Source organism: Rhinoraja longicauda, chromosome 29, assembly GCF_053455715.1.
Source record: "Rhinoraja longicauda isolate Sanriku21f chromosome 29, sRhiLon1.1, whole genome shotgun sequence".
Taxonomy (NCBI): domain Eukaryota; kingdom Metazoa; phylum Chordata; class Chondrichthyes; order Rajiformes; family Arhynchobatidae; genus Rhinoraja; species Rhinoraja longicauda.
The window spans coordinates 11,772,463-11,788,473 of record NC_135981.1 but is presented as its reverse complement, the minus strand read 5'-3'; the positions used below and the strand labels follow the sequence as shown (position 1 = coordinate 11,788,473).

The 16,011-nt window shown below is 39.3% G+C and overlaps 1 protein-coding gene across 10 annotated transcripts in view; it reads right to left on the bottom strand.

The window, feature by feature from the left end:
• LOC144607700 (protein TANC2-like) overlaps window positions 1–16,011 on the bottom strand; it is a 458,126-nt gene that overhangs the window by 190,027 nt on the left and 252,088 nt on the right. The gene's annotated exons all lie outside the window — the stretch shown is intronic.

Genomic DNA, 16,011 nt, shown 5'->3' with positions numbered 1-16,011 from the left:
TTTCTGAAGAGAAATTTGAAGAAATTTTGATTTCTTCAAAATCAATAAGAATTTGATCTTATTGAAAGAACAAATAAGATCTTATACACACATCCCCAAGGGACTGTCGAAGACGGGAAGGCAGACTGTTGAAATCTTGGGGCAATTGAACTTTTTTTTGAGGGGGAGTGCTGCCTTCCCGTCTTCGACAGTCCCTTGGGGATGTGTGTAAAAGATCTTATTTTAAGGTGAGGTAACTGTTGCACAGAGTTTTGACTGAACAATGTCTTAATCCAAAGGCAAGAAGTCAAGGACAACTGGCGCCGAAGCTCTACTGCACAAACTTAAAATGTCCCTACTCATGTCAAATCTTTGAGCAATAGATGCTTAAAATAGTGAATGCCTCACTGATTGCTGAAACAGCAGATCGTATTCAAAAAGTACTGGAGGTTCTCAGCGGGTTAGGTAGCATTTGTGGGGGGAATGGACAGATGATGTTTCGGGCTGGGAACACTTGTTCAGACTCTTTCTGAGGACAGATAGGGAAAAGTGTTACACCTCTTGGTGTTGCAGAGGAAAGTGACTAGGGAGTGGGGGATCGGGTGAGAAGGGATAAGCAAACTGAGCAGTTGCAGAGAGTGGTCTCTGCAGAAAGCAGTTGGACAGGAAGATGTGACTGATGGTGGGATCACATTGGTGGAAATGTCAGAGAATGATGTGTTGGATGTGGAAGCTGGTAGGGTCACAGTCATACTATACGGAAACCTCCAATATTCCAGTCCCCCCCCAAAAAAATAAAGTGACTTGTCTCAATGACTACTGCCCAGTAGCTCTAACATTGACTATAATGAAGAGCTTTGAAAGATTGGTAATATCCCATGTTGTGACAGCCTCCTGGACAAACTAGGCTGCATATAATTTGCATAGAGGAAAAAGTCGGTCGACAGAGGATGACGTCTCTCTTGTACTACATTCAGCCCTGGGTCAACTTGAGGAAAAGAACACCTATGTCAGGATGCTATTCATTGTCTACAACTCAACTTTCAACACCATAATATCAAATATGCTTATTCCTAAACTTCTTGACCTTAGCCTTGGGATCAGTAAATCAAGTTTCACTGTACCTTAATTAGTACACGTGACAATAAAATACCTCTGAACCACCTGAATTGGTTTCTGAATTTCCTGATCGGCAGACCAGAATCAGTTAGAATTGGTCATAACATTTTCTCCACCCTGATCCTCAACGCTGGTGCCCCTCATGGTTGTGTGCTAAATCCCTTGCTCTACTCCATCTACGCCCATGACTGTGAGGCCAAGTACAACACCAACTCGATCTTTAATTTTGCCAATAATGCCACTATTCCTGGCCAAATCTACAATAACAATGAGTCAATGTGCAGTAAAGAGATAGAGAACCTTACATCATGGTGTCAGGACAACAATCTATCCCTTAATATCAGCATGATAAAAGTTGGTTGTTGAGCTATGGAAACGGGGGATGACAACTTCAAGGTCCTCACCATTCTTATCACCAGCAAACTAACCTGGTCCCTACACAATGATACAGTGATCAAGTATCGATGAAGATAGAGATTGTATTGGAAACTGGATTTTAGCAAGGCTTATGAAAAGATTGACAAAGGATTCAAAATAGAAACATAGAAAATAGGTGCAGGAGGAGGCCATTTGGCCCTTCAAGCCAACACCACTGGAAAATAGGATGGAATCCAGATTAAAAAAACATTTGATTGAAGATCGGTGGCAGAAAAGGGTAATATTTGACCAGAGTTGTGTATCTGGATGGCTGGAGGTGCATTGAGTTGCACTGAGCAAGAACTGCTTATTAACTCACGATTCACTAGCTATGACAACTCACGATTCACTAGCTATGTCCTTTGCTTCATTAGATGTACCTGTATGTTTTGGACTACAATGAGATGCATCAATGTTCTTGTTTATCATAAAATCTCAAACATCAGAATGGATCTAGATTTTGCTCTAATTTAGGCAGTTCTTGCTCAATGCATCTCAGGCACGTCAAAATTTCAGACCCTGATTATTTTGCAGAAGACATAGAATTTATGAGCAGCAGGGGATAGAAAAGTGATAAAATCCTAGGGTAGCAGAGAATGGTATGGTACTAAAGCATAGGGAAAAGATGCAGATAAAATCATGTCCCCACATACTTATGCTAATGGTTTTTACAATAAATACCAATACACATTAAGTTTTTAGTTTCCAATTTGAAAGAGCAATAAATCCCAGTTGCATACAGAGTCTCTTGAACAATTTACTGTACAGTTCTAGCATTAACAATAATGCACTCAAGGTAGCTTGACAGAGTTACATTATTGTCTGGTTGAATAATATATCAGGTCAAAGGCAGCGGCAACAAATATTTATAGATAGTAGAGGCTAATATTTTGCATCATTGAAGAGGCAAAAGGCACAATGGAATGAGAAATCTTGGGACAAACTAGCAGACTGCCAGTAGATAAAAGGATTTTAAAATAATTTTAGGATTAATTAAATAAATAATATGATTTAAAAGTGGAAAGATAATAAATAATCCAGAGATCTGGGTTTTATTTTGACCAGTTTCTGGGTGTGTGGAAATTCCAAGTTCTCTCTATTCCTCCAGTTTCCTTCCATATCCCAAAGACCTGTCGGAAGATTACTTTGCTACTGTAAATCACTCCTTACAGGTAGTCAATGGCAAAAAGAATCAAAGGGGAGTTGATGGGCATGTTTGAGAGAGAATAAGTTGGAGGAGTACTAAGAAAATGAGGGGGAATAGGTCACAGTAAATGCACAGTTCTAGGTGCCACACCACATATGGGATTGGAAATCATCAGAAATGGAACAGAGCAGAGCACCAAAAAATATCATAATCTAAAATAATTAACTGGGGAGACAGTTTACGACAATGAGGTATCTACAGGTTTGACACATGACTTCACAAAAGTACACAAAATATTATGTTAAACATAAATAACAGCTTTCCTCAAACTGTGAGCCGCAATCGAAAAGTGAATTTCAAGAACATACAAATGAGTTGCAAAGTTCACCAACAAGCAATACTGGTGCCACAACTAAATGTGGCTCGAAACGCAGATACATATATATTATTAAGTCATCAGTTGAGTAGAGGCAAGGGGTTCAGCAAAACTGAGAACAGGGAATTCATTGATCTTTTTATCAAATTGTCCAAATAAGTAACTTTTCAATGCAGCAAAGCAAAAAACAAAAATAATTAATGAATTCAGAAAAATTATGGAACATGCCTTTAAAAAAATGCAAATCTGTATTATTAAGCAGCCTGCTGCCAATTAGATGAACATTGATCTAATGTTAAGTAATGCAACATTATCACAGGTGTGAAGAACTGTGAAAATATGCACTTTACAATATTTCCAAGGAAGACTGGGTATATTAAACATAAAGATAGTCTTCAGAAGTGAAATAGACAATATTTTTAACTACCATTTTTTTCCAACTTGAAGAATAAATGGTCCTAATCTGAGAAGAAATATATTATTTTGTAAAATCCAGATTAAGACCAAAATGTCATTTATTTCATTTGGGCAGCCCAGTGGTGCAGCAGTGGGGCTGCTGCCTCACAGCACCAAAGACCCTGGTTCCATTCTCACTACAGGTGCTGTCTATGCAGACTTTGTATGTTCTCCATGTGGCAGCGTGGATTTTCTCTGAGTGTTCCAGTTTCCCCACACATTCCAAAGGCGTGCAGGTTTCTAAGGCTTCTGTAAATTGCCCTTAGTATATAGGATGTGAAAGTGGTCTAACATAGAACTAGTGTACGGGTGATCGATGGTCGGCGTGCCTCGTGGGCCAAAGGGCTTGTTTCCACACCGTAACTCTAAACTCTAAACTAAAATAACAAACACAGGCCATGATGCATCTTCTGCAATGAACTGTTGGAAAATCAAAATGTAAAACATGTAATGTACAACTGTACAAAAGTAATGTAATATTTGTTTTAAGACAAAGCATTCTAACCTTAAAGATGAACCTCTTAACATTTAAATACAAAAGAAAAGTTTAGGAAATGCTATAAGAAGCATCTATGTACTATCTGTACACCATCTATGAAGAGCCCATCAGAGAAGAATGATAGAACGCGGGGAAATATGCTCATTTCAGGAGACTGTATCAGATGTGCAAATGATGTGACGAGCCCCTTGAAACCGGTTGAAATTGATCAGAAACACAGATGGCTATTGGTTAGGGAAAGGACATGTTGTTCCTCCAAAGAATTTGGACAAACTTGCTGATGCAAGTTGGAAGTACTTCTTCAGTGCTATGAGGTATCTAATATCAGTTCTCCTCAATTCTGGTACATTCAAGTGGGCAGGGATCACCGTTACTCAGTAGATTATGAGTTTGGTCAGAAATGACACTTCTAAGATATCCTCAAAGCCGCCATGAAAATAAAGTAACGTCTTCCTCAATCTATAGGAATCATTGGTCCTCGACTTCTCAAATTGGTGGAGAAACACAAGTAGTCAAGTACTTCTGCCTCTCTTCACAAGCATTTGGAAGCCAAAGACAAAAACATTGGGAGAAGGGTGATATAATCAAATCAGCTCACCCACTAGTCTCAATTGTGGCAGAATTTGACAACCCACACATGACACATTCATCTCCTTCGAATGTGCAGATATGTATAAAGCAAGGGATCTTCAACCACAAGGAACTGATTTTTTAAAAGTGCATGTCACCATGTGGAAAAAAGATGCACAAAAATGCTTTCATATTTAGATGATTTAATTTTTACCTCTGAGACTGACATATGCAATGCATTATTGGTAGAGTCAGCTGCAAAAAAATCAGCAACAACCCCGCTCTGCATCTTTCTGACACAAAGAAAATGTAATATTTTGGAAGACAGTAAACTGCTGATTATCTTTCAATAAATAACTATTTGACTTCACTTAATCTGGAGAAATGTCAAACTGTACTATCTTGCTGACTTGATTGTGATCTGTGTGTGAAGGCAATTTTCAAGAGATTTAACATTTTAGTGTGAATTTTCTCACTTTGGCTAGGTAATGAAATATTTGTTACTGTGGATAACTTATGTTGCTGAGTTTCAGTATGTCTAAATGCACTGATGTTGCAACTGATGGGGTCATTTCAATGATTCGTCATTTTAAACATTCAAAGACTATGAAAACAGTGTTTGCAACATGGAACCTACTGCTTCATCCACAGAGATATTATCTACTAAAGCCTTGGCACAAAAGCTTCACAAAATTCTAAAAGGTGTCATTAATCTTGTGAATCATATTAAATAAAAGAAACCAGGAACTTTTCAAGCTTTAGACAAATAATGAGTAGTGGTAACACTTCTTTGCATTACCATGCTGAAGTCCCTTGTCTATCCCAAGGCAAATTGCTGTTTCATTATCTAATATGAACTCTGACTTAAGCTGGCAGCACTCCTTAAAAAAGTCTCAACCAGCAGAGCACTTTAACAATGACACATGGTTTACTCAAGTTGCATATCGTGCAGATATATTTGATCAGCTGAATGCTTTCAATCTGTCTTTATGGGGCAGAGGGCACAATTGCTTTGAAGAAGCTGACAAAACTGTGGCACTTGGGGAAAAATATCTGCGCACCAAACATGTTTCAAACGATAGGATAGACGAGTCACTATTTTCTACAAAGACAATTTTGGAAAGATTCCACGAACCGAGAAGCACCAAAGAAAATAATTGTTTAACTAAACTGCACTATAATTTCTAGATCAGCAACTCAAGGGCAAAGGATATGAAAACCAGTTGGAGTTGTATCAAAAAACCCCCATCTACAAAAGTGGGAGAAGGTTCTCATATGGCCATGTTATCTTACAAAAGGTCACTTAAATGTGCATTTCTGTATCTTGGTGCAGTGTTGCTGGAGTATATCCTGCTTTTGCCTGCCAAGCTTTTACAATCATTTTGTCTTTATGTTCCACATTCTTGTGTGCAATTGGATTCCCTGCCTTGAATCAACTGGAGATTTAAAGCAAGGACAGGCTGGATGCTGAGCCCAACCTTTGGATTGTGCTGATGGCCATTACACTAAAGTGAGAAGGTCATCAAAGAGAAGCAAGATCAAGTTTCTCATCAAATGTAAACTACCTTCTTTTAAATTAAAAAAATCAATGGAGATTATACTTTTTTTCAGAATTTACTGCATTACTTAACCTTTTAGTTACCATTTTGGAGTGCATTCAGTTCTTGTTATTCGCAAGAGATAGGGGCACAGTCTTTCCACTATATTAAAAATAATTTCACCATTAAGGGCCTCTCTTATCTACCTGATACAACCCATATAAAATATAATTGTTCCCAACATTGCCCTGAAAGTATGAAGACATATCAATAAACACATTAAAATCTTAAAATATCTTAAAAGGGAAGAGAGACTATTGTTCATTTATGTTTTGTCATTTTAAACAGTGAATTAAGACTTGAAATTTGAAACTTTGGTTGAGAGGGATCATGCAATGTTTACCAAGACAGATTGCAAGTGAAACTGGATGCAAAAGTGGGTGCAGATGCACATGACTGGATAACGTGTGAGACGTTTGTGGCAGAATACATCCTACCATTTTGGAGGCTTTTAAATCTTTTTGATTCTGCTCAAAATCTCTTGACAAAACAAAAACAAGATGGAACTAACCTTGCACACATGTGGACAGCAATCATCAGAAATAAAGACCAAGTGTATTGCTTCAAATTTAACGCAGATGAATGCGTCTTGAGAATAAAGGAGGTCACAGGTCAATAGTGTTTCCTGGAGCTATTGAGTTGTATAAGCACAGAAGCTCTTCAACCCACCACATCCATGCCAACTTTTTTTGCTCATCAACACTAATCCTCTCTTATCTACCTGATACAAACCGTATTAAATATAATTGTTTATATTGTTGACTTCCGTAAGGTCAATATCCTTCTGTGCCTTGCCTAATTAAAAGCCCATCTAAATAGCTCTTAAATATTTCAACTACGGGCGCGCCCAAGTCGTTAAATGTTAGGTAGTCCAGGGGCAATAAATGCCAGCATTTCCATCATCGTCCATTTCCCAATAATCCATAAATATAATTCATCGTATACCAGAAATAAATGCTTAGTTCCCCATACACTTGATGATACACTTGAAGAGCCAGAATAATGAAATGATAAAATTCAAAACATGTTTTTTATTGCCAAACATGCGTGGCACAGCGAGCAGAATTGCTGCCTGTGGCACCAGACACCTAGGTTCGATCCTGACCTTGAGTGCTGTCTGTGCGGAGTTTCCCGTGACACTGCATGGGTTTCCTCCAAGTGCTCTGGTTTCCTCCTACATCCCAAAGTCGTCTGGGTGTGTAAGTTAATTGGCCTCTGTAAATTGCCCCTAGTGTGTCGGGACTGAGTGAGAAAGTGGGATAACAAAGAACTAATGTGATTGGGTGACCGATGGTCAGTGTGGACTCGGTGGGCCGAAGGACCTGTTTACATACTGTCTCTTTCAAATCAATCAATCAAGGGTGCTTAAAACCTATAATAGGCATAAGGTGGAATAATTCAGTAACCATGAGAAACAAATTTACTGAGGTTTTTTATCCATTAATTTCCAGTTATTCCCGGATCTGCCTACTTGCAAAGTATGCCATATATTACCCAGTAGTGTTGCTAAACATCATGCATTCCTCTCTAGCCCTCCCCTCTGGTATCTGGGGAATTGTGTTTCCAGGAGATGGATTGTATTTGCTTTCTCGTGCTGACAAGTAGTAAACTAACAATGATCAGTGTGCACTAGAACTGGGGTCAAAAACCTGGACCAGGTGTTTATTTTGTGCATTGCTATTATTCTTCTTTACAAATATGTAAAAGTAAACCTATGTTGCTCATCATTTCCCAAATTTTGTAATTTCTCATTTGAGTATGTAAGTTACTAACCGCTGCATTGTTATACAGTTAGTTTTGCAGCTGGAGGCAAGGTGAGTGGGAACATCAGGAGTCAGAAATTCGGGTAGGTTTGCAGTTTATTGCTTCAGTAGGAGCCACTAGCTTTCTGATGCTGTCAGATGTTGGAAAAGTTAAAGCCAGTCAATCTCCGACCTATAAGATTGTAGTAAATCAAAAGCAAACTGTAGTTGTTTTTACATGCTGAAACCCACATTGCTATTGCTAAATCTATGAAGGATTAGACTGCTGTATGTCATAGCGACCTTGGTGCCATTGCCAGCTGTCTTAGATAGATCCGAGATTTTATTTCCGCAAAGTTCCTTGTGGATAACAAGGATCTATTGTGCATCAATGCCTCAGTCCAGAAGCGATAAGAATAACAACAGACGAATGACACAATCATCTTGTTCTTAAGCAGTCTCTTGCTCTGATCATGTTTTTTGGGTTGTGAGGTAATCGATAAGGCCAATGTGGGAAATGTAGACTCATGCACTCATCAGGTGGGAGCTAATTTGTAAGATGGTGTTCTCCTTCCACCACCTACATGTGGTCTCTGTGTGCTCCTGATGCATGGCCTCTGGATTCTCAATGCTATCCCCAATGTTCCTTGTCCACTTGAACAGGTCAAGGGCCAGAGATTCCTAGGTGTTGGTGAGGATATTGCTCTTCCAAGAATATTTGAATCACTTTCAACAATCTTTCTTAATGCATTGGGCACTTCACCTCCAAACACTTCACAGGCAGTGCAGCCAATCTTCAGAACCAATGAGTAACTGTTCAACCTACACCAATGACAGTGTGGAGGTCACCCCAACCTCAGTAGTTGACCAAAAGCATACAGATGCCACCTGCTCGGAAGTCGAGCTACAAGACATCGTTGACTTGTTCACCAAAGCAAATGAGAAGATAGACCTAACCCTCAATAGCTGTGAAACCAAGGAAGTCGTAACCTGCCCCTACTGCCCTCCCAAAATAAAGGTACACAGCAAATCCTTGGAAAATGCAGATCGCTTCCCAGATCTCGGGAGACAACTCAAGACAAAAGCAGACAATGAGAATGAAATTCAACAGAGCTCTTAATGTGTCACCAAAGCTTTTTGATAATTGAAGAAATTCCAACCGACCTAGCACAAAACCTATGGTCCACTAGTCAATAGTGAGATCTGCACTCTCGATATTAGGCATCTCAAGACAATGAAAAGAAAAGCACCAATGCCAAATTTAATCTTCTAAATTCACCAAAAGGATAAGCAAACTAATATTACTGTCTTTTCCCAGGACAACACCTCTCGAACTGGGGATCCCAGTTACTTGCAGTCAGCTAAGTTGGACAATCCACATCGTTTGCACACCCAACATCAGACTGTCTAAACAGACATTCTCTGCCCCAAGCTCTGTCTTGCAAAGAGATTACCAGGGAGACTGAGGAAAAAAGAGACTGAGAAGGGCAGGGCAATGAAAGGCACCTAGTACATAACATAAGAGTATTATATTTCAGGACCCTCTATCCCATACTGTTTAGGCGTACCAGATGTTCTAGTCCATGCTGTCACATTGCAATAAGGCTATTAAGATATGAAAATTCAAATATATGAGAGCCAAAGGTCTATGGGACTGTACATAATTATGCTCCAGTAAATAGCCTGGAAAAGACATTGTCATTTTCATTAGACTGCAAGGTGGTCTCTAACTCAAGCAAGACTTGCAGGCTGCTGGGCAGCAGATATCTCTGAGAGGGCTGAGAGGAAGTGAAGGGTGAGAATGAATGTAAGAAAGGGAGCAAGGGAGTCAAGGAGCAAGCTCAAAGAGAGCCATGGAGTTGGAGTAAGTACTGGGAGCAGGACGAGGAGGAAAAGATGCTGTGGGGATGAGAGGGGCGAGAGTGAGAGGAAATAATAGAGGTGGAAACAAGAAGGGAGTGTTGACTGAAGAACTCTCATGACCCCTTACCATTTTGACATCTAGGTTACCAACAATCCCCAAAAAAGGCCATGACTGTATTTATGGAATCCACTGGTTCTTGAACTACAACTTTGTCTGCATCTTACAAGGCCCTGTCACCACCATCATCAGCACACCCCCACCCCCTCAGCCAATTAAGGCATTTTTCAATTGAGGAATCATGCCATAGGGGAAAAAAAACACATTAAGCCTTTCTGCAAGTCCAACCATCAAAACACTGACAACAAATGCATCTAAAATTAAAACACATGCCCAAGAATAAAATTCCATACATTCCAGACCTTATCCCCAGTACTTCCAAATCATGCGCTGTAAATACTTGAGACAAGATATCAACATATCAGGATGTCATCACTGTCAGCATAACTAAACAATGATACCAGGAAGAGACTTGATATCAGGCTAATACAGTAACCCAAGCTCCCAAGTAGTGGAGGCTTACGAGTGGAATTAGACATGTTGTATATTAAGTTGGGTGAAATGAGATGAAATCCAAAACTGCCCGTACTAGAAATAAATATTTAATTTAATACTATCTTGGAACTACGGTAACACTCTCAAAAGAGCTTCAATGGCTACAAACATCATTCCAGTTTGCATTGCCCCATTCATCTGCATCCACCTATTACTTATCAAGCTTTGTCCCAGTCCCATCTCGCTTTCCTCCACCACCCCCCACCCCACCACTCCACTGAAGATGGCTCCCGACTTCAAACATTGCCTATCCATTCCCTCCACAAATGCAGTCTGTCTGCTGAGTTCCTCTAGCACTTTGTGTTTTACTCAAGATTGCATCATCTGCAGTCTCTTGCATCTCCATTCCAGTTCTGATGCACTTCATTTGGGTTTTTGTTTCAATGCAGTATTGAAAGTGTGCTGAATCATCAGATTAGTCATTGGAGGGGGGGGGGAGGGGCACAGTGAGGGGTTCAGGTGGATGTGAGTTTCCATGTCACTACTTGGAAGGAACAGGGAAATTCTCTAGGTGGCTTCATTAATTCCCTCAGCACAAAATGGCCAAAACAGATTAAATTTGCATTTATCCGTGAGACCAAGTTATATTATAATTGCAATTACACGTCAAAAGTATTTAATTAGCTGGGAGATATTTGGTCATCCTCTGGACCTGAAACATTCTCGATAAATGCAATTTCTTTCCTAATGAACGGTATCTAAATATTTTCTGGGATTTAAATTATGGTGGAAAATTAGAGGATGGTCATATAACCGCAATGATTGTCACAACAAAGCAATCACGGTGTACACAGTGGAATCATCTCAAAATTCTCTTGACATTCGATAGACCAGTGAGTTAGAGAGAGAACACAGATTACAGGGTCAAGCCAGCAAGAAATATTGAAACAGTCAGCCCAATTTTTTATAAGTATATATTCACTAGGCTGATCCTTACAAAAAAAGTGTTTTCCTATGAGGAAAGGTTCAACATGTTGGGCCCATACTCTATGCAAGAGGAGAATTTGAGGTGATTTACTGAAATATGTAAAATTCTGAAAGGGCTTGACATGGTAGATGCTGAATTTATTCTTCCCTGGTCTGGGAATCCAGAACTAGGGACCATAGTTTCAGAATAAGGTGTCCCACATTTAAGACAGAGGTGAAGTGGAATATCTATTTTCAGAGAGCTGCGAGCTTTGGAATTCTTTACCCCAGAGAGCTGTGGAGGCAGAATCAAGGGGCATGGGGTACAGGCAGGAATGTGCACCTCAGATTAGATCAGCCATTATCTTAATGCATGGAAGAGCTGGCTTGGGAGGCAATACACCTGCTATTTCATATACAATACAAAATACATAAAGCAAGATGAAACACCCAAAACTGACTGACTGCTGAAATGAATGTCTGTTGTAATTGATGTGTTAAAACTGTTTGCTTACTGATACTAACCCCTGAGATATGACACCAACTATCTCGAAAATATGAAATTTTAGCTCCTAGCTTTTAAAACCTAACTCTCACCCATGTAGCATTAGATGATATCTCTGGAACAGAAAGCAGTGCTAGTAATTGACGGGATATGTTTAGGAGGTTACAGATGCAATGGAGACTCACTGACAAGTAGGTGCTGAAGGGGAGGAACATTCAATTTGGTCTCACAAGAGGGAATCCAGAGAAGGTTAAGCTGTGCTTTTCCTAATAGGGCACACCTGCTCCTAGGGGGTTGTGGCACTATTCAAACTTGTGGCAGCAGCTGATTTGTTTCAATCTGGTACAAATACTGTGAATAGCTTCCCATAGGGGTTTAAGTTAAAAACTCATTGTGGTCTAATGGCATAAGCTATTGCATTACAGTAAGTTTTAAAATGGTGGCTATCAGGATTGCTATGGGCTTGTTTGCTTCAAAGAACACCGTTGGCAGGATGAATTAGCATGTATTCTTTCCCATTTGAATGAATATGATCAAAGCATAAAACTGCATATAAAAATGCCGTGCAGTTCCCAGAAATTGAATTATCCTTACTATGCCATATTGTTACCAAAGAGCCAAGTAAAATAAATGAACATAAGCATTTTTGCAACAATATGTGCATTAAATGTGCTATCCCAGTAACATTGTTTTAATCAGTTCAACAAATTATTAATTTAATGTAATCTATCTGCTTGATATTTTAATGTGCTGTAATTTTATATAACTAACTGATTAATTAATTTGAGAAGTGTCACTTGCATTTAAAAATATTTCCATGTCAATAGATTAATAGCTCGTGAATCCATGCATCATTCTGATCCAAAATATGCAAAAAAATAATAGTGAGATTAATTGTGCAAATTGGTGAGCCACTAATGATGCAGAAAAGATATCGGAATTAATAAATTGCAAATGACGAAAGTTGCTGGGCAATGTCAGCTGTTTCACTATTAGATTTGCACGAATAACATTTGAGCTTGTAAACCCTTTGATTTTCCTGGTTTTTGCACTAATTGCCCAATACACTTCCCATAGAAAGCATTGAAATTAAACATAGGTAGTACTTTAACAATGTAATTAATATTAATTACTGCCATTCATTTTCCTGACCCAGTAAGCGGACATTTTAAACATAGAATCTCATCCTTCCAGGCAGTAGATTGCAGCTGGAGATTTTGAAAGAATGAACTTTAATTATAACAATTTTCCCTTTTGTTTTCCCTCACCCTGCCATCTTAATCCAATCTTTCTTTTCCTCTTTTCATTTTTATACCTGTTTTGACATTGAGTTTACCTAATCTAATCAAATCACTTTTTCAGATTCTCCTGATTTTGTTATTCAAACCTTAAATGGCTTTCTTATATCCATCACCAAGGTCTCAGATTTCCTGCTATGCTTACACTCACTAGTTTGCAATTCCAACAACTTATTGAGCAAAATATTTATTACATAAATATACAATAACAAAAATAAATTTCTCCTTGAAATTCTCTATTCCAGCAAAATCTTATATGATTGGATATCTCGAATGCATGTCATTTAAAATCAACACATCAAGAAATCCAAAGATAGACATAAAATTCTGGAGTAACTTAGTGGGTCAGGCATCATCTCTGGGGAAACGAAATAGGTGATGTTTCGGGTCCTGATTAATCTAATAATCTGGCAGGCCCAGAATTTTTGCTGGACGGGCAGATTTTTGGGTTTATTGTGAATACTTTAAATGTCTTTCAGTTTCAGCTTTTTAAAGATATTACTCGTTATAATAACAAATTATAGAGTAAAGCCTGCAAATTGAAAGGGGGTGTGGGAACCGCTGCCTTGCTGTCTTCAAGGCAGCATAGGAACCTGGACCTCGGTGGGCTAAAGTAGTGCAACAAACCTCACCTTCTGCACAGCAGCTGTCCCCGAGAGCAGTGTGCATCAGTAGTAATATTCTGACACCACATGAAGGATAAGTCTAGAGGTCCCCTCTAACCACCAGCTAAGCGAGGTCTTAGTGCTTATTGGTGAGTCCCGACGATGAGGTATTTCGCCAGACAAACTGGGAACTGCACCACAGGATCCCTCAAGTCTTTGTCCTGCAGTACCTGCAGGATTCCCCATTCTGACCAATGCATCATGGACTTGTGATCAAAAGCGTTGGTCTGGTTGAACGTTTCCACAAAAGACAGGTGGTGCGGCAATGCCCAGCTGACTGACACATTGCACGGCAGCGGCGCCAGACCCATCCTTCGCAACACCGGGGACAAGTGGAACCTCAGCAGGTAATGATACTTGGTTCCCACATGCTTTGGCTCTATGCACAGCCAGATGCAGCCACACATAAAGGTTTGTAAGGAGGACTTAGAGATCAACTGAGCAGGGAACAACTTTGCTCCAACAAAAATTTGGTGCCTTGCTCAATGCTATTTTTATTCTTTCTCTATTTAAATGTAGTAGTAGTGTGTAACTAATTGGCTGACTGGGTTACTTCAGAGGGTAGTATAAGAAAATAACTGCAGATGCTGGTACAAATCGAAGGTGTTTATTCACAAAATGCTGGAGTAACTCAGCAGGTCAGGCAGCATCTCAGGAGAGAAGGAATGGGTGACGTTTCGGGTGACGCTTCAGACTGAAGAAGGGTCTCGACCCGAAACGTCACCCATTCCTTCTCTCCTGAGATGCTGCCTGACCTGCTGAGTTACTCCAGCATTTTGTGAATAAACACCTTCGATAGGTTACTTCAGAGGGTATTTTGAAACTACTGCATAAAAATCACATTAACTGCAATTTCACCTTCCTATTGAAAATATTTCTCCATTCTCTTTTAATAAATTTACCTAGGTACTAGAATAGTAATTCAGTTTTGAACATTTATGTGATAATCCAGCCGCACTTATGTGATTAGCCAGCCACACTTACACGTATTTGAACTGGTCAATACGTTTACTATTTTTTTGCATTTAGAATTATTTTAAAGTATATAATTCCAATCATAAAGTATTTCCTTTTAAAGCATGTAAGCAGACTAAATATGCTTAATATGTTTTAACTAGAATTATAGATTAAGTTGAACTGCTCAAACATAATAAACATAAGGACCGAATGAACTGTTAAATACGAACATTATCAAGCACAGAACATGCGATACTTCCCAACCTCCTGCTTTCCACATGTTTGACATTTTTCAGTGCTAGGTGGCCAGTATGATGTCTACAGACACTACGTAAGCTACCACACTGCCTCAGGGGCTTGCCAGTGAGACAAAGAAATAGGCAAAACAAGATGCATGCAGCTCGGACGGAATCTTCACCCAGAAGACTTCATAACCCCAGTAACTTGTGTAAATTACCACTTCAGGTCAGATGCTCCCAAGAATGATACAACATTATAGGATAGCGCCACTTTAACTGGCAAGGGGGTGTGTGCATGAGGAGGGGGAGGGGGGTGTCGGAGGGTTGTTACAGGAGCCACACTAACCACCCCCTGCAAACATTGCAGATTACAACTGACAAATACCTCAGGGTTTCCCCAGTCATGGAATGTTCCATAGGTTCAGGGAGACCCCAAGAGGGGGAGAAATATTTTTAATAAAACCTTTGCACGAGGCAGAGATAGTAGCTAGAGCTGGAAAATGCAATTGTGAAGTACAGAATTCCTCTCAAACAAATGCAGTCCACAAGGTAACATGGAAGCTAGGATTCTATTTGTAGATCCTACAAGTATCCAACAAAATTTCTGCACAGAATATCCTACAAGGTATTTTTGAAAGGGATCATTTAGTAATTAATTCAGCAGAGGAATAACAAACGACTGCATGAAATAAACTACGTACAACAGTAAACAAAATGAAGCACAAAAATGTTTTTTTAATTATTGAAGTCCTTGGTTAAACACTTATATACGAAAGCTATCCAAATCTTTTTATTCCCTTTTCAAAAATGTATTTCCAAAACATCTATCTTACCCAAGCCACAAGAAGAAATATGACTATTCTGAATGTATTTTCTGAACTCAGCAAGCACTTTCCGTTTGTACAAGACCAAATGCACGCCTGAAGCATAAATTAAACTATCCCACATGCACTACTCTGGAGCAGACCATTATCACAACAAGCATGCACAGAGATCAAACTGTGGCATTTTTATATCACAATTACTAGAAGTGACAACTCTGAACTAAGGCTTTCTGAACCT